Below are 18873 nucleotides of genomic sequence, written 5' to 3'. Positions count from 1 at the left end.
CTCTTCCTAGATGAGAATAAGATAATCAGACTCTGCTTTGGGAGGACGGTATTTATTGTTTAAGGCCTTAAACCTAAATAAACATATTCTCCAGTCATTTGGTTTTAGCATCTGGAAGACCTTTATGTTGTATAAACCAAGTCTGTGGCGATGAGGGGATAGAGGAGGGAGATACAATTATAAATGAGCTTTCCTGATCCTGGGGAGCTTTGATTTTCGTCTCTTCTTAGGATCAGATAAGCAATGCTTACATTTCACAGGGCAGAAAAAGAAAAGTTAAAAAAGGTTTCAGAATACCACCTTTAAATGGATGGAGTTGAATTTGAGCCTTTAGTATTACTAATGGTTCACAGAAAGTATTGGAATAAAACTACTCACAAGGATACTATCAACCAAACCCAGAACATGGAAAATTCTACAGAACAAATGACTTGGATTTTTCAACAAATAATAAACTGTGTAACTCCCACACATTGTAAATGGCACAATTGTGTTAGAGGATAATGGCACCTCTGGTAGACATGGTTTCACGGTTAGTTCCCTGCATGAAGGTTCTAGGGTAGAGAGTTGTATGCAGAAATTTATTAGATAGAGACCTCTAGGGAGGTAAGGAAGGCAGGGCTGTACAGTGGAGAAGCTGACCCCAGTGAGGTTTCAGCTGAGGCCTCAGTCATTCCATGTGGGGTTCTGAAGGGGGGCTGACCCTTCAGAGTTGTCCCAAATTGAGACAAGTGGCCAGACTTTATATTCATTTGATATAGGCTGCCTCCTGGTAGGGGTATAACTTTGGGAGAGGCAGGTCCCTGCAGCCAAGAGGGGTTCCCAGCAAGAGAGGTGGCAGTGAGCCAACTATAGTCCATACTCCCAGCAGCTCAGGGATGAGAGTGTTGGCTCTGAAGGGCTCTTGTTGGAGCACAACAGTATTCAGCACAATGCAGTGTGGTATAAAACAGAGTTAAGTGTTGAGATTATTAGTGACACTTAGCTAATCTTTGGGCTTCCCTGGTGGCTCAGACAGTAAAGAATCTGCCTGCAGTGCAGGAGACCAGGTTCGATCCCTGGGTTGGGAAACCCTGGAGAAGGGAATGCCTACCCACTCCAGTATTCTTGCCTGGAGAATCCCCACAGACAAAGAAGCCTGGTGGACTACAGTCCATGGGATGGCAAAGAGTAGGACACAACTGAACAACTAACACTTTCACTTTAGCTAATCTTTAATCCATAATTTGCACAATAATGACTATTTTATTTAAAAATTCTAATGGAGTATCACAGTATTATGAAAGTTTTGGCATTCAGTCAGTGGATATGCTGAAATAAACTATTGTGTTATAAATAAGTATTGTGTTATACTCACTTGTTAAACCTTTAGTGGTACCGTCAGTTTTGGAACCCTGGGTGGGGGGACACTAGCCATTTGCCTCTCAGGCTGCCATATATGTTCTCCTCACTCTCCTCTCCTTTCTGGTCTCCTCTGATGACTTCTTATATCTAGCCTGAGAATTTTCGAATGCTGTAGGGCTTAGTTCTCAGACCTCTTTAATCTGATCATCATTTCCTAAATATTCCCATCCAGACTCATGACATTAAATACCATGTAGGCTTTGATGATTCACAGATATTTATCTCCAGCCTCATCTATTTCCCTGAACTCCTGACTGGTACATCTAGATACTGGTCCATCTAGACGATCAACATCTCTACTTGATTATATACACACTAATTGGTTAGCAACACATATCTTAAACTTGGCAGTGTCAAATCAAGCCCCACTCCCTCTGCAAAACTGGCTTCACCTGCAGTCTTCAAATATCGCAGCAAATAACAGCCTCACTTCCCAGTTGCTCAAACCAGAAATCTTGAACTCATTCTTGAGTATTTTAAAGAAAAAATTCGGATGTTATGTCAATTAACTCACAGATACTTCATTTTACATCCTCTAACTGATAAATATTTTCCCCAAATAACCACCATGCCTAACAAAATTATTGCTTAATATCATTTGATAACTGGTCTATATTCAAAAATCCCTAGTTGTCATAAAGATACCATTTTACAGTTGCTTTGCTCAAGTTGGGATTGAAATAAAGGATGAAGTCAATAAACAAATATAAAATATGTCAGATGGTAATCAATACTGCAGAGTAGAGGGGTAAACAGTACAGAGTAGAAAGGGCTAGTTAGTTGGCTGGCTATTTAATTCAGGGTGCTCAGGAAAGGGCTCTCTGACGAAGTAACATTTGAGTTTAGAATATAGTGTTTCAAGGAAGAAATGACAACATGTCATACGCTGTATATAGGTTAAATGCAAGGTGAAGACTGAGAACTGATCTTTGGATATGGTAACACAATCACTGGGGACTTTGATCAAAGCTGCTTCTGTGGCCTGTGTGTATGCTTAGTCGATCAGTTGTGTCTGACTCTTTGCAACCCTATGGACTAGAGCCCACCAGGATCCTCTGCCCATGGGGATTCTCCAGGCAAGAATACTGGAGGGGATGATATTTTTTTCCAAATGGGAGATGTTATAGTATGTTCGATACTAATGGGAATGATTACTAGGGAGAAATAATGCAGGAGAGAAAAAGAACAATTGCTGGAGGACCTTGAGTACGTGGACAGGGAAACAATCCAGTGCACAACTGCAGCGGGTGGCTTTAGACAGGAGGGGTGTATGTGTGTGTGTATGGGTGTGTTAGTTGCTCAGTTGTGTTCAACTCTGCAACCCATAGACTGCAGCATGCCAGGCTCCTCTGTCCATGGAATTCTCCAGGCAGGTATACTGGAGCGGGTTGCCATTCCCTTCTCCAAGGGATCTTCCTGACCCAGGGATCAAACCTGACTCTCCTGCATTGCAGGCAGATTCTTCACCATCTGAGCTACAGGAGGACCAACAATACATTCACAGATCCAAGAACGGAAACAGATATTTGAGCACTGATGCTGGCAGGGCAGTAGCTGTGGTGGTAGCTGTGGATATTCTCTTCCCTGCAAAATGGGAAGCAATGTCGTCACCAGAGGAGTCAGGAGACACTGAAGAGTTGAGGAGAGAGGAAAAGGAATGAAATCACCCTCTAGGAAATCCAGCCAATGGGTTAGGGAACATACTGGGATTTCATTAAAGGCCTGTTTGAGGTTGGGGCCATGAATTTGTAATGAGTAGTTGTTTTTTTTTCTCCAGTCACATTTAGCTGCTGGGTACGACACAGAAAGTGATTTTAAGTGGTTTTAAGTGGGGCTGGATTTTGGACATAAAGTATAGTAGAGGGAGATCAAGGTAAGAGATTTGAGGGTGTATGCAAAAGAGTAATTATAACGATGAATCATAGTATATAAGCTGGGTAAGTAGAAACTAGACAAAATGAGGGGGAATAATGAGCAGTGAAAAGGAGACAGTGGTCTTTAGGTTTCAATTGTGGGAGTCAAGGTATAGTGGGAGAAAGCTGGGAAACAGGAGGTGGTGGTAGACACAAAGCTAAAATACGTAGTCAAAAAAATAAGGGAGTTATGTAAATAGGCAGTTTTATGGTCTGATAGTGGGGATGCAAATTGGTGTTAGCTCTCTTGGGAGGCAATCCTGAAATAACGATCACAGTGTTAAATGCTTTTGACCGAGCAATTTTCCTCCCTGGGATTCATCTAACAGTTACAGCTGTGCAGCATTGTTTGTAACAGCAACAGGCTGAAAACATTTAAATCCATCGACAGGGAACTTAATGAATAAATTATGATACAACTCTAAAGGCTGGTATACTATGCAGCCATTACAAAAGAATGACTTCGAAAACCACCATTTAAAAACCTCAGGATAACTGATTTAAGCAAGAGGCACCAGTTCAGTTCAGTTCGGTCTCTCAGTCGTGTCTGACTCTTTGAGACCCCATGGACTGCAGAACGCAGTCCTCTCTATCCATCAACAACTCCCGGAGTCTACTCAAACTCATGTCCATTGAGTCGGTGACGCCATCCAACTATCTCATCCTCTGTCATCGCCTTCTCCTCCTGCCTTCAGTCTTTCCCAGCATCTTTTCAAATGAGTCAGTTCTTCACTGGTGGTCAAAGTATTGGAGTTTCAGCTTCAGCATCAGTCCCTCCAATGAATATTCAGGACTGATTTCCTTTAGGATGGACTGGTTGGATCTCCTTGCAGTATAAGGGACTCTCAAGAGTCTTCTCCAGCACCACAGTTCAAAAGCATCAATTTTTCCGTGCTCAGCTTTCTTAATGGTCCAACTCTCACATCCATACATGACCACTGGAAAAACCATAGCCTTGACTAGATGGACCTTGGTTGGCAAAGTAATGTCTGCTTTTTAATATGCTCTCTAGGTTGGTCATAACTTTCCTTCCAAGGAGTAAACGTCTTTTAATTTTATGGCTGCAATCAGCATCTGCAGTGATTTTGAAGCCCCAAAAAATAAAGTCTGACACTGTTTCCACTGTTTCCCCATCTATTTCCCATGAAGTGATGGGACCAGATGCCATGATCTTCGTTTTCTGAATGTTGAGCTTCAAGCCAACCTTTTCACTCTCCTCTTTCACTTTCATCAAGAGGCTTTTGAGTTCCTCTTCACTTTCTGCCATAAGGGTGGTGCCATCTGCATATCTGAGTTATTGATACTTCTCCCGGCAATCTTGATTACAGCTTGTGCTTCTTCCAGCCCAGCGTTCCTCATGATGTACTCTGCATATAAGTTAAATAAGCAGGGAGACCATATACAGCCTTGACATACTCCTTTTCCTATTTGGAACCAGTCTGTTGTTCCATGTCCAGTTCTAACTGTTGCTTCCTGACCTGCATACAGATTTCTCAAGAGGGAGGTCAGGTGGTCTGGTATTCTCATCTCTAAGAATTTTCCACAGTTTGTTGTGATCCACACAGTCAAAGGCTTTGGTATAGTCAATAAACCGGGAGACGTTTTTTTGGAACTCTCTTGTTTTTTCGATGATCCAACAGATGTTGGGAATTTGATCTCTGGTTCTTCTGCCTTTTCTAAAACCAGCTTGAACATCTGGAAATTCACGGTTCACATGCTGTTGAAGCCTGGCTTGGAGAATTTTGAACATTACTTTGCTAGTGTGTAACATGAGTGCAATTGTGCGGTAGTTTGAGCATTCTTTGGCATTGCCTTTCTTTGGGATTGGAATGAAAACAGACCTTTTCCAGTCCTGTGGCTATTGCTGAGTTTTCCAAATTTGCTGGCATATTGAGTGCAACACTTTCACAGCATCATCTTTTAGGATTTGAAATAGCTCCATTGGAATTCCATCACCTCCACTAGCTTTGTTCATAGTGATGCTTCCTAAGGCCCACTTGACTTCGTATTCCAGGATATCTGGTTCTAGGTGACTGATCACACCATCGTTGATTATCTGGATCTTGAAGATCTTTTTTGTACAGTTCTGTGTATTCTTGCCACCTTTTCTTAATATCTTCTGCTTCTGTTAGGGCCATAACATTTCTGTCCTTTATTGTGCCCATCTTTGCATGAAATGTTCCCTTGGTATCTCTGATTTTCTTGAAAAGATCTCTAGTCTTTCCCATTCACATGGACCACAGCCTTGTCTAACTCAGTGAAATTATGAGCCATGCTGGGAAGGGCCACCCAAGATGGACAGGTCATGGTGGAGAGTTCTGACAAAATGCAGTCCACTGGAGAAGGGAATGGCAAGCCACTTCAGTATTCTTGCCTTGAGAACCCCATGAACAGTATGAAAATAGGCACTGGTGGATGCCAAAACTATCGAGTAGAAGGTGATTAGGAAACAGGTGATTTGTCTTGAAGAATCACCCCACAGATTACTAATTTCAAGAGGAATGGTACCTTTGCATTGGAGAAATCTGACACCATCTGTGTCAAAAGGTTCTTAGCATCATTAAGAGTGAGACAAACTAGAATCATGATGTGACATGATGGGAAGGGCACACTTTTCCTATGACATTCTTAAGAACAATGCTGAACCTGAATCTAATCATGATGAAGCAATGGGATAAATTTAGAATGTAGGACATTCTACAAAGTAATTTCCTGGACTCTTCAAAATTGTCAGTGTCAGGGTTTCCCTGGTGACCCAGTGATAAAGATCCACCTGCCAATGCAGGAGACACAGGTTCCATCCCTGATCCAGGAAGATCTCACATGCCGAGGAAGAACTAAACCCTTGTGCCACAACTATTGAGCCTGTGCTACAGAGCCCAGGAGCTGCAAATACTGAAGTCTGTGTGCCCTACAGCCTGTGCTCTGACAAGAGAAGCTACAGCAATGAGAAGCCCGCACACCACAACTAGAGAGTATCTCCTGATGCCACAGCTAGAGAAAAGCCTGCACTGCAACATAGACCCAGCACAGCCAATAAATAAATAAAGTTAAGAAAAAATTGTCAGGTGTCATGAAAGACCAAACAAATGAAAACTAAAGGACAATCAAGAAGACTAAAGACATAATTCTATTATGTATAGTGAGTGAGCCCTGATTGAAATTTGGATAGAAGAAAAGCTATAAAGTATATTTTGGGTGATAATTGGGGAAATTTGGATATGGGTTAAGTCACAGGTATAATAGAATCAATATTAAATTTCTTGGGTCTGATCATAGGATTGTGGTTTTATTAGAAAATGTCCTTGTTCCAGGAGAAACATGCAAATGGTGAATTGTCATGCTGTCTGTAACTTGTTTCCAAATGACTCAGCAAAAACAAAAAAGAGAAAGCAAATGTGGCAAAAAGTCTAATCATCTGATAAATGGTATACAGGCATTTATTATACTATTCTTTCAACTTTTTTAGTTGATATTTAAAAAAATAAAACTTTGTGAGGTAAAGAGTAACATAACCCTGTAAATACTAATATGTATTGTCATCAGAACCAAGATTTTCAGCATAAGTAAAAAGAGATGGAAACAGAAAATCAAATCAGCCTAGTGAAAACTTTGTAATGTTAAATCTGAGCAGTCTGTTATATGATCTGTAGAGCCCCTGTAGAGAGGAAAATGAAATCTTATTATCTAATTTTCCTATCAACAATACTAACAGAGTTATGTCAATGGTGTTAGCAGTTTTCAATTTTTAGAAGCAGCCTGTGAATTAGTTCAGGGAAAAGTTAATTATGGTTACTAGAGAAAATACGGGCTTCCCTCGTGGCTCAGCTGGTAAAGAATCCGCCTGCAGTGCGGGAGATCTGGGTTCAGTCCCTGGATTGGGAAGATCCCCTGGAGAAAGAAAAGGTTACCCACTCCAGTATTCTGGCCTGGAGAATTCCATGAGGACTACAGTCCATGGGGTCACAAAGAGTCAGACACAACTGAGCGACTTTCACTTCACTTCAGAGAAAATATAAATGCCAACCTTTGTAACTTGAAAATTAAGGTACAAGTACGGAAAGCAGGAGGAAGACTGAGGAGAACACAAGGAAGAAGAGGGGAACGAATCTTCTCATGTTCATACAGTGATTTATCAGTAAATCAAGAAATAGTAGTGAAGGCTCATTGTTTAGAATTAGGGAAGTAACCATCAAAATCCCTTGAAACAGAAACAAAAGTTATTCCTCCTGGGAAATCGAATTAGGGGAGGGGGAGATAGGGTAGTAGACTATAGTTTCATTATAAACCCTAGTACATTGCTTTTTCCATATGTGATTACTGTGATAAAAATGTTTTTAAATAATATTTTAATAAAGCAAGTGGCTCAGACAGCAAAGAATCCGCCTGTAATGCAGGAGACCTGGGTTCGATCCCTGAGTCAGGAAGATTCCCTGGAAGAAGGCATGATAATCCATTCCACTATTCTTGCCTGGAGAATCCCCACGGACAGAGGAACCCGGCAGACTACAGTCTATGGGGTCGCAGAGTCAGACACAACTGAGCGACTAAGCACAGCAATAAAGAATGGCCTACATTTCATAGTGCCTGTCTAAGCACAATAAAAACCTGGTGTTTAAATTATATGGTTTCACAAAGACTCCAGGGTGGGATTGGTTTATTACAGGATACACCAGTAGGAACAGCAGAGGAGCATCATGTAGAGGGAGAGGGGAGAAGGGATGCTGGAGATGGAGAGGGTGAAGCAGGGAGGAAAGCAGGGAGGAGGGAGGGAGAGAGAAATCAGTTTAATGAAATGAAAGATTTGGCTGTAACTAAACTGAAATGAAAGATTTGGGGTAATTTTGAGTTTGGTACAGTATATTAATCATATCATTCACTATCCAGTTGTATCTTAGGAACTTGAGCCAAAGCTCTGGAGAAAGATGACTATTAATTTAGGACGAGTGACCTCCCTAGAACCTCTGAAGGTGCAAGATGTGCAAACAATGCTCTGCAGAGAGACGTATGGAGGTCTACAGAGGAAATATTGCTCATCTCTTGGCATATCGGGGACCCAGGCTAGAGAGGTACCAAGAAGGATCCTCCTGGGAACCACAGGGCTTCTTGAAAAAGCCCATGTAATAGCTGGTGAATTTTAAGCGATGAGGTCTGGCATTGCTGTGGGTATAGGTTAAGGTAGAAAAATACTGCTTTCCTAATGTTATTATAACTCATAGTAGCCACAGCATGGCATGGCCTGTAAAAACATGATCAGCATAGCTAATTTTATAGCAAAAGCATTAAGGGAGACAAACAGTATTTTATCATGATTAAAGATACATTTGAAAATGGAAATGTAAATGCTGTAATGATAAATCTCAGATATAATCCAACAATTAAATAGAGTTTTGAACTGACAGAGATGCAAGGATAAACCTTTTGGGTTGCAGCATTACAGGGGATAACATGAGGTTAGATTCTACTTTGTTTCCCTATTATTTACTGCCCTGTCTATGAAAGGATTATGCCATCAGGTTTAGCCTTATGACTTGCATGAACCTAAGGAATGCATGTAGAAGTGATGTATGCTCCACATGCTTTAAGAGACATCTTCTGATTCAGTCATGGACCAGCATGTCTCACACAGGGCTGTTCCTTCAGTTTACATCCTGGAATAAAGATCCTGAAACAGAGCTGTAGCAAACAGGTGCAGTCAGTTCAGTTCAGTTCAGTTGCTCAATCGTGTCCGACTCTTTGCGACCTCATGAATCACAGCACGCCAGGCCTTCCTGTCCATCACCAACTCCCGGAGTTCACTCAAACTCATGTCCATCGAGTCAGTGATGCCATCCAGCCATCTCATTCTCTGTCATCCCTGTCTCCTCCCGCCCCCAGTAGAGGAGCACTAAACCATTGCTGTTGTAAGCCAGGGCTTCCCCGAAGGCTCAGCGGTAAAGATCTCACCTATAATACAGGAGACCCAAGTTCAATCCCTGGGTCAGGAAGATCCCCTGGAGGAGGAAAATGGCAACCCACTCCAGTATTCTTGCCTGGAGAATCCCATGGACTGAGGAACCTGGTGGGCTACAGTCCATATAGTCACAGAGTCGGACACAACTGAAGCGACTGAGCAAGCATGCCCGTTGTAAGCCACAGGATTAGGGAGATGATTTGTTCCACAACATAAACTAGTGAAAGCATACACAGTATAATTGTCAAACTTTTTTTTTGCTACCAATGAGTTATAATAAACATAATTTGAAACTCACATTTAAACTCCATCAGGACCTCAAATTAAGAGGCTAATAAAGTATAAGTGCCTGAAATGATACTGCACCTATAAATAGTAATAAGGAAAAAAATAAATGCCATAAATTAACATAACAAATCTAGAAAAGGAAATAGGTAATGTTTTAAAAGCACAAAAAGGGAAATATTCAACATAAAAGCAGAAATGAAAAAATTGAGCAACAGAAAGCAGAACACTAAATACATGTGCCCAATGACTATATCTATTCATTTAAAAATTGTTCCTAAAATGCACCCCCTCCCTGTTGTGGTGCCTCTCTTGTACTGTCAGGCTTAATTTACAAACTGTCATGGGTTTGATGTTCACTTTGAGAAAATGGATACATTTTTAGTACATCCATAAATAACATATAATAACAATGAATTAAGGTTACATATAGAAACTATTTAAATTCTGAACAAAGTCAACTTCCTTTAAAAATGATACAGAATTGGTACTTAAGCCTTTGACTGTGTGGATCACAATAACTGGAAAATTCTGAAAGAGATGGGAATACCAGATCACCTGACCTGCCTCTTGAGAAACTTGTATGCAGGTCAGGAAGCAACAGTTAGAACTGGACATGGAACAACAGATTGGTTCCATATAGGAAAAGGAATACGTCAAGGTTGTATATTGTCACCCGGCTTATTTAACTTATATGCAGAGTACATCATGAGGAATGCTGGGCTGGAAGAAGCACAAGCTGTAATCAAGATTGCTGGGAGAAATATCAATAACCTCAGATATGCAGATGACACCACCCTTATGGCAGAAAGTGAAGAGGAACTCAAAAGCCTCTTGATGAAAGTGAAAGAGGAGAGTGAAAAGGTTGGCTGGAAGCTCAACATTCAGAAAACGAAGATCATGGCATCCGGTCCCATCACTTCATGGGAAATAGATGGGGAAACAGTGGAAACAGTGTCAGACTTTATTTTTTTGCGCTCCAAAATCACTGTGGATGCTGATTGCAGCCATAAAATTAAAAGACGCTTACTCCTTGGAAGGAAAGTTATGACCAACCTAGACAGCATATTAAAAAGCAGAGACATTACTTTGCCAACAAAGGTCCGTCTAGTCAAGGCTATGGTTTTTCCCGTGGTCATGTATGGATGTGAGAGTTGGACTGTGAAGAAAGCTGATCGCCAAAGAATTGATGCTGTTGAACTGTGGTGCTGGAGAAGATTCTTGAGAGTTCCGTGGACTGCAAGGAGATCCAACCAGTCCATTCTAAAGGAGATCGATCCTGGGTGTTCATTGGAAGGACTGATGCTAAAGCTGAAACTCCAATACTTTGGCCACCTCATGCGACGAGTTGACTCACTCTGATGCTGGGAGGGATTGGGGGCGGGAGGAGACTGGGACGACAGAGAATGAGATTGCTGGGTGGCATCACCGACTCGATGGACATGAGTTTGAGTGAACTCTGGGAGTTGGTGATGGACAGGGAGGCCTGGCGTGCTGTGATTCATGGGGTCTCAAAGAGTTGGACACGACAGAGCGACTGAACTGAACTGAACTGGCAGTCCAGTGGTTAAGACCTGGTGACTCCACTGCAGGTTTGATCTTTGGTAGAGGAACTAATATCCCACATGCTGTGAAATGTGGCCAAAAGAATAATTAAGAAATAATAAAAAGAAACAATATATTCTCCATCAAAATCTTTACATCTTGACCATAGAGTTGTCATGATCAAGGTCAGTGTTTTTCAGCTGAAGCTTGAAACCTGCTACTGAATCATGAAATCAGTTTAGTGGGTTGAAATTTACACTTACAAAATAGAAGAGAATAGAATTGAAAATATCACAGTGCAATGCAAGCAGTAAAGCTAAATACAGTTTCATGAAACCTTAGTTTCAGTTATATAATTTGTATGTGTGGGAATATGTCTTATGTCCTAGTTTGAAATAAAAATGTGTATCTTATTATAGGTAGGGTGGAGTCAAAAAAGGTTGAAAGTCACTAGTTTAGGTCCCTGAAATTCAAAGTAATGTTCAAAATATTTCACAACTGGTTAAGTTGGGTGTAGTCCATCAGAACTAAAGCTGTGCTGTGCTGGGACAGGGCCCCAGGGAACTTTGCCAGGCCAGGGGTTACCCATTGGATTGAGAGCCCCAAGAGGAGGCTCAGGATGGCTGAGGAAGCAGTGGGTGTGGGGCAGTGGCTTTGTAGGTATATTGGTTTTCTATTTTTGCAGTAACAAGTTGCCATAAACCTAGGATTAAAATTATTATCTTCCAGTTCCGTAGGTCAGAAATTAGGCACAGGTCTCACTGACCTGAAATCAAGGTGTTTTCACAGCTATCCTTCTTTCTGCAGGCTCCGAGAGAATCTGTTTCCTTGCCCTTTTCAGCTTCCAGAGGCTGCTTACATTCCTCGATTTTTGGCCCCTTTATCTTCAAAGTCATCAATATTACACCTTCCCCTCGCTCTTCTGGCAGGGTCACATCTCACTCTAATCACAGCTGAGAAAAAGTCCACTTTTAAAGAGCCATGTGGTTAGACTGAGCCGACTGGATAATCCAGAATAATCTCCTTTTCCAACATGCTTAATCATATCTGAAAAATCCATTTTTTACCATGTAAAATGCCAGGTTCTGGATCTATAGGAAATGGACAACTCGGGGACCATCATTTTTCTACCACCACAGGTATGGAAAAGTCTTGTTATTTGAAGAAATAGCACAGACCGCCCAAATGGAATTAAATACAGGCCATCTGTGAAATGACCCCTCTGGGGTCTCCATGCAGTTCTCTATAACTGTGGCTTGAATGTTCACCCTATTCAGTTCAGTTCAGTTCAGTCGCTCAGTCGTGTCTGACTCTCCGCGACCCCATGAATCACAGCACGCCAGGCCTCCCTGTCCATCACCAACTCCCGGAGTTCACTCAAACTCATGTCCACAGAGTCGGTGATGCCATCCAGCCATCTCATTCTCTGTCGTCCCCTTCTCCTCCCGCCCCCAACCTTTCCCAGCATCAGAGTCTTTTCCAGTGAGTCAACTCGCCGCATGAGGTGGCCAAAGTATTGCAGTTTCAGCTTCAGCATCAGTCCCTCCAATGAACACCCAGGATCGATCTCCCTTAGAATGGACTGGTTGGATCTCCTTGTGGTACAAGGGACTCTCAAGAGTCTTCTCCAACACCACAGTTCAAAAGCACCAATTCTTCGGTGCTCAGCTTTCTTCACAGTCCAACTCTCACATCCATACATGACCACGGGAAAAACCATAGCCTTGACTAGACGGACCTTTGTTGGCAAAGTAATGTCTCTGCTTTTTAATATATTATCAAGGTTGGTCATAACTTTCCTTCCAAGGAGTAAGCATCTTTTAATTTCATGGCTGCAATCAGCAACTGCAGTGATTTTGGAGTCCAAAAAACTAAAGTCTGACACTGTTAAGTTACACACACCAATATAACTTGATCTACTGCTTTTACCTTTCCAGTATTTTCCTAGGAGGATTAACTCTGAAAAAGGATTGACTTACTTCAGACACAGGAGAACTGGGTGGAGAACTGTGCACAAACTTAAGAAAAGCATCTGAAAGAAATACTCCTTTTCATCATGTGAAACTATAAATATATTTATATGAATTTATTATTTCCATATTACTTTACAATGAACATATAGTATGCATTTCATGATAACAGCAATGGCAGCTTTAAAAATGAAGTTCTAGAAGGCTATTTCAATTTTTAATCATTCTTAACATTTCATAATTCTGAAAGAAGTCTCTGGAACATCACTGAATAGTGGTACCCCACAAAATATAGTCATAAACTATACATAAATATTATATATGTATATATAATATATACACTAACTTGTACATCCTGGCAAGGAACAAAGTTCATTTTAAAAGCTAATATTTTACACTCACAATATTTAAAAAATTAAATGTGCTTTACTACAGAGCAGAATTTTCAAAACAATCTTTGAAACGATCTATACATGTTTATCCATACAGTAATCATCCTCAGCATCGCTCACTGGATGTTTTTATGCCACCAAACAAAACACGAATTAACTCATTTCTGAGTCATATAAGCCACAAAAGCCCTGTGAACGCTAATAAAGCATTTTCTGAAGCAGAGTGAAAGTGGAAGAAATATAAAGAAGTTAAAAAAAATTCGACATCAGGTATCAACTGATGGTGACGGGAGCCTTTTACAAATGCTAGTGGATATGCCTGGGTGGAAAATGAAAGGAAGGTAATTTGGGTAATCTATCCGCTGTTTCACTCTTTCTGAAGACAGTGAAGGTGCTAATTTATGTATTTAAAAAAAAAACTTTTGTTGACTCATTTTTCTTTCAGTATAAAGGAGAATTTGAACATAATTAGTGACCTAGATTCCATCACACTCCTCTTATAAAACTCAATGGCTCTTGCTCAGTTTAGTCGCTTAGTCATGTCTGACTCTGCGACCCCATGGATTGCAGCATGTCAGGCCTCCCTGCTCATCACCAACTCCTGGAGTCTACTCAAACTCATGTCCATTGAGTCAGTAATGCCATCAAACCATCTCACCCTTTGTCATTGCCTTCTCCTCCTGCCTCCAACCTTTCCTAGCATCCGGGTCTTTTCTAATGAGTCAGTTCTTCACATCAGGTGGCCAAAGTATTGGTTTCAGATTCAGCATCAGTCCCTCCAATGAATATTCAGGACTGATTTCTTTTAGGATGGACTAGTTTGGATCTCCTTGCAGTCCAAGGACTCTCCAGAGTCTTTTCACCACAGTTCAGAAGTATCAATTCTTCAGCGCTCAGATTTCTATATATTCCAACTCTCACATCCATACATGACCACTGGAAAAACCATAGCGTTGACTAGACGGACCTTTGTTGGCAAAGTAATGTCTCTGCTTACTCTTGAGTGTCTCTTGGACACTGCAAGGAGATACAACGAGTCCATTCTAAAGGAGATCATTCCTGGGTGTTCATTGGAAGGACTGATGCTAAAGTTGAAGCTCCAATACTTTGGCCACCTCATGCGGAGAGTTGACCCATTGGAAAAGACTCTGATGCTGGGAGGGATTGAGGGCAGGAGGAGAAGGGGACAACAGAGAATGAGATGGCTGGATGGCATCACCGACTCTATGGACAAGAGTTTGAGTGAACTCCGGGAATTGGTGATGGACAGGGAGGCCTGGCGTGCTGTGATTCATGGGGTTGCAAAGAGTTGGACACGACTGAGTGACTGAACTGAACTGAAGGGTGGTCATAACTTTCCTTCCAAGGAGTAAGTGTTTTTTCATTTCATGGCTGCAATCACCATCTGCAGTGATTTTGGAGCCCCCCCCAAATAAAGTCTGACACTGTTTCCACTGTTTCCCCATCTATTTCCCATGAAGTGATGGGACCAGATGCCATGATCTTAGTTTTCTGAATGTTGAGCTTTAAGAGTATTATTCAGCTATAAAAAAGAATGTATTTGAGTCACTTCTAATAAGGTGGATGAACCTAGAACCTATTATATAGAGTGAAGTAAATCAGAAAGAGAAAGATAAATGTTGTTCAGTTCAGTTCAGCCACTCAGTTGTGTCGGCTCTTTGCGACCCCATGGACTGCAGCACGCCAGGCTTCCCTGTCCATCACCAACTCCCGGAGCTTGCTCAAACTCATGTCCATCGAGTCAGTGAGGCCATCCAACCAGCTCATCCTCTGTCGTCCCCTTCTCCTCCTAGAAAGATGTTACCGAAGAATCTATTTGAAGGGCAGCAATGGAGAGCCAGACATAAAGAACAGACTTATGGACATGGGGACAGGGGAGGAGAGGGTGAAATGTATGGAGAGAGTAACGTGGAAACTTACATTACCATATGTAAGATAGACAGCCAACAGGAATTTGCTGTATGGCTCAGGAAACTCCAACAGGGTCTCTGTGTCAATCTAGAGGGGTGGGATGGGAGGGAGGGGCAAGAGGGAGCAGGTATATGTACACCTATGACTGATTCATGTTGAGGTTTGACAGAAAACAACAAAATTCTGTAAAACAATTATCCTTCAATTAAAAATGAATTTAAAAAATAAAAAAGGTTTTTTTAATTGTTATTGCCCTACCTCCACACTCAATTTTATAGACAAAATATTTTTTAATTAGAAAGATGAAGTCTTTTTCAAAACCCATGTTTTATCAAGTTAATTATTCACATGTCTGCCCTGTCCATTCTTTATCTTTTCAACCATCCTTGACTTTCTATCTCTGTCTCGTGCTACCACCTTCTTAATAAGTCTCAAAACCATGATTTCCCAAGAAATCATGGGAAAGAAATTGATTATTATTATATACTTATCTAATTCATTCAGAGGTAATTTGCTATCTAATTGATCAAAATGATTAAAGATCTACCTCAGAAAATTACTGTGCCAATGATTTTTCTGTTAGCACAATGCCACACTCTCCCTTCAGTATCCCATAACTGTAGGGGCTGTAAGCCTGTAACTCTGTTCCCCAGAATCCTTTATCAACTGGTTTTCAGTCAGGCTTGGCCAATGGGAGTCACTGGTGCAAGCAAAGAGGAAGCCATTTTAAGCCTGGGACCAGTGATAGAGGGATCTTAACAGCAGATTTTGGAGCCCCTCAAAATAAAGTCTCTCACTGTTTCCATTGTTTCCCATCTATCTGCCATGAAGTGATGGGACCGGATACCATGACCTTAGTTTTCTGAATGTTGAGCTTCAAGCCAACTTTTTCACTCTCCTCTTTCACTTTCATCGAGAGGCTCTTTAGTTCTTCTTTGCTTTCTGTCGTAAGAGTGGTGTCATCTGCATATCTCAGGTTATTGATATTTCTCCTGGCAACCTTGATTCCAACTTGTGCTTTATCCAGCTTGGCATTTCCCATGATGTACTCTGTATATAAGTTAAATAAGCAGGGTGACAATACACTGCCTTGATGTACTCCTTTCCCGATTTGAAACCAGTCTGTTGTTCCATGTCCAGTTCTAACTGTTGCTTCTTGACCTGCATACAGATTTTTTCAGGAGGTAGGTCAGGTGGTCTGGTATTCCCATCTCTTGAAGAATTTTCCACAGTTTTTTGTGAACCACACAGTCAAAGGCTTTGTCATGTCAATAAAACAAAAGTAGATGTTTTTCTGGAACTCTCTTGCTTTTTCAGCAATACAGCGAATGTTGGCAATTCGATCTCTGGTTCCTCTGCCTTTTCTGAATCCAGCTTGAACTTTTGGGGGTTCCAAAATCACTGCAGATAGTGAATACAGCCATGAAATTAAGACGCTTGCTCCTTGGAAGAAAAGCTATGGCCAACCTAGACAGCATATTAAAAAGCAGAGACACTGCTTTGCCAACAAAGGTCCGTCTAGTAAAAGCTATGGCTTTTCCAATAGTCATGTATGGATGTGATAGTTGGACTATAAAGAAAGCTGAGCACCAAAGAATTGATGCTTTTGAACTGTGGTGTTGGAGAAGACTCTTGAGAGTCCCTTGGACTGCATGGAGATCCAACCAGTCCATCCTAAAGGAAATCAGTCCTGAATATTCATTGGAAGGAGTGATGCTGAAGCTGAAACTCCAATACTTTGGCCACCTAATGTGAAGAACTGACTGATTAGAAAAGACCCTGATGCTAGGAAAGATTGAAGGCAGGAGGAGATGGGGACAACAGAGGACGAGATGGTTGCATGGCATCATCAACGTGATGGACATGAGTTTGAGCAGGCTCTGGGAGTTAGTGATGGAGAGGGAAGCCTGGCTTGCTGCAGTCCATGGGGTTGCAAAGAGTCAGACACAGCTAAGCAACTGAACTGAACAATAGCAGATACAGCACTGGCCACAGGGGGTCCCTTCTTTTGAGGCAGGATTCCTGTACTGGCCACCCAGGAACTTCCAGCAGCAAACACAGCAGGACCCCAGCCAATGCCTTGTGATAGCAGCTTTCTCACTTCTGGGTAACACTCCTTCGTTTTTCCTCCTTTTTCCTCTAACCCTCTCAACACCTTTGTAACCATTTCTTAGAATTAAGTCCCTTTCTGTTTCAACTACATACAGTGGTTTCTATTTTCTTGAGTTGACTGATTGAACTGATTTCATACAGACCAAACTATTTCCTAAACTACCAGAGCTTTGGGAAACTGCAATGTTCATAAGTCAAAATAGTGGAACATTTCCCTGGAAGCCACTGCTCCCCACAAACCTCAAATTAGGCAAGTTTACAAAGTTCTTAGTCTTAAGGACACATGAGAGTCCACCCAAGTTTAATGGATTGTGGAGTCCTGTTTTGGAGGTACAAATGAGATACCTAGTGTGCAGTTTCAGTACCGTGAACATCGGCTATAGGCATCACTGAAAGTTCTTGGCCTGTGGGGAATACAAACAGCTAGATTTACCTGCTCTTCAGATACTCCAGATTGAGGTCTCAGGCTCTGGTAGTTCCTTGAAAATTCATTGAGAATATTTAGTAATTTGCAAGTGGGGAAGGAAACTGCAATAAAAGTGGGGAAGGTCCAGCAATAAAAGGTTTAGGCACCTAACTGGAGGTGGAGTGGTAGTTTAGGTCTGTTCTACCCAGTTTTTCATCTGTTTGACAAATGTGTCCAGTAGGACCCTCTCAGTCTATTTTGAATCCTTGTTTCAAAAATCAGGGATTTGGGATGGGCAACTCCAAAGGGAATGGTGTCAATTAGGATTGGATTTCCTGTGGGTAGTTAAGGTCACACTGGAGAGGGTTCTGTGGCTGCCATGATTTCTGGGCTCCTCAAATTCTCCACTCCAGGGACAGATGATGTATTTATCAGAGTGAGTCTTTATTTAATGTCCATCTACCCTTGAGGTCTCTTTTTCTCATCAGTAAACCTTCAGAGCACAGTAGGTGCTACATGTATTCATTCACTTTATTAATATTAAATAAATGCCTTTTTAATTGATTGCCAACACACCAACATAACAATAATGTCTTCAAAGCTTCAGAAGTTTATGGCAACAAGTTTCAAATACCCTGAAGGTGGTCTTTCCTCTAATGAAATCTTCTCCATGCACCCTCGAATGTCTAAGCAGAGATTGCTATTTCTAAATTGATTTGTTGCTATTCTGGAGTATAATTTGCCTATGTTATTCTGCAGGCAAGAGCCCTTTCTCTATATGATAGATCAGTGCTATCAACCCTACTGTCTTGAACTTTAATGAACATTATATGCACAAAATGAACAGATGTTATTTTTGATTAAGAAAATAGATAACAAAAGACATTTCTATTTTCGGAGTAGAATAAAGATTTCAGAAAAATGCTTGGAAATAAGGTAAATATATAAAATTGAAATAACA

This window comes from Moschus berezovskii, chromosome 11 (assembly GCF_049115385.1).
Source record: "Moschus berezovskii isolate FMDL1 chromosome 11, NW_MosBer_1.0, whole genome shotgun sequence".
Lineage (NCBI taxonomy): Eukaryota > Metazoa > Chordata > Mammalia > Artiodactyla > Moschidae > Moschus > Moschus berezovskii.
This window is presented reverse-complemented; position numbering follows the sequence as displayed.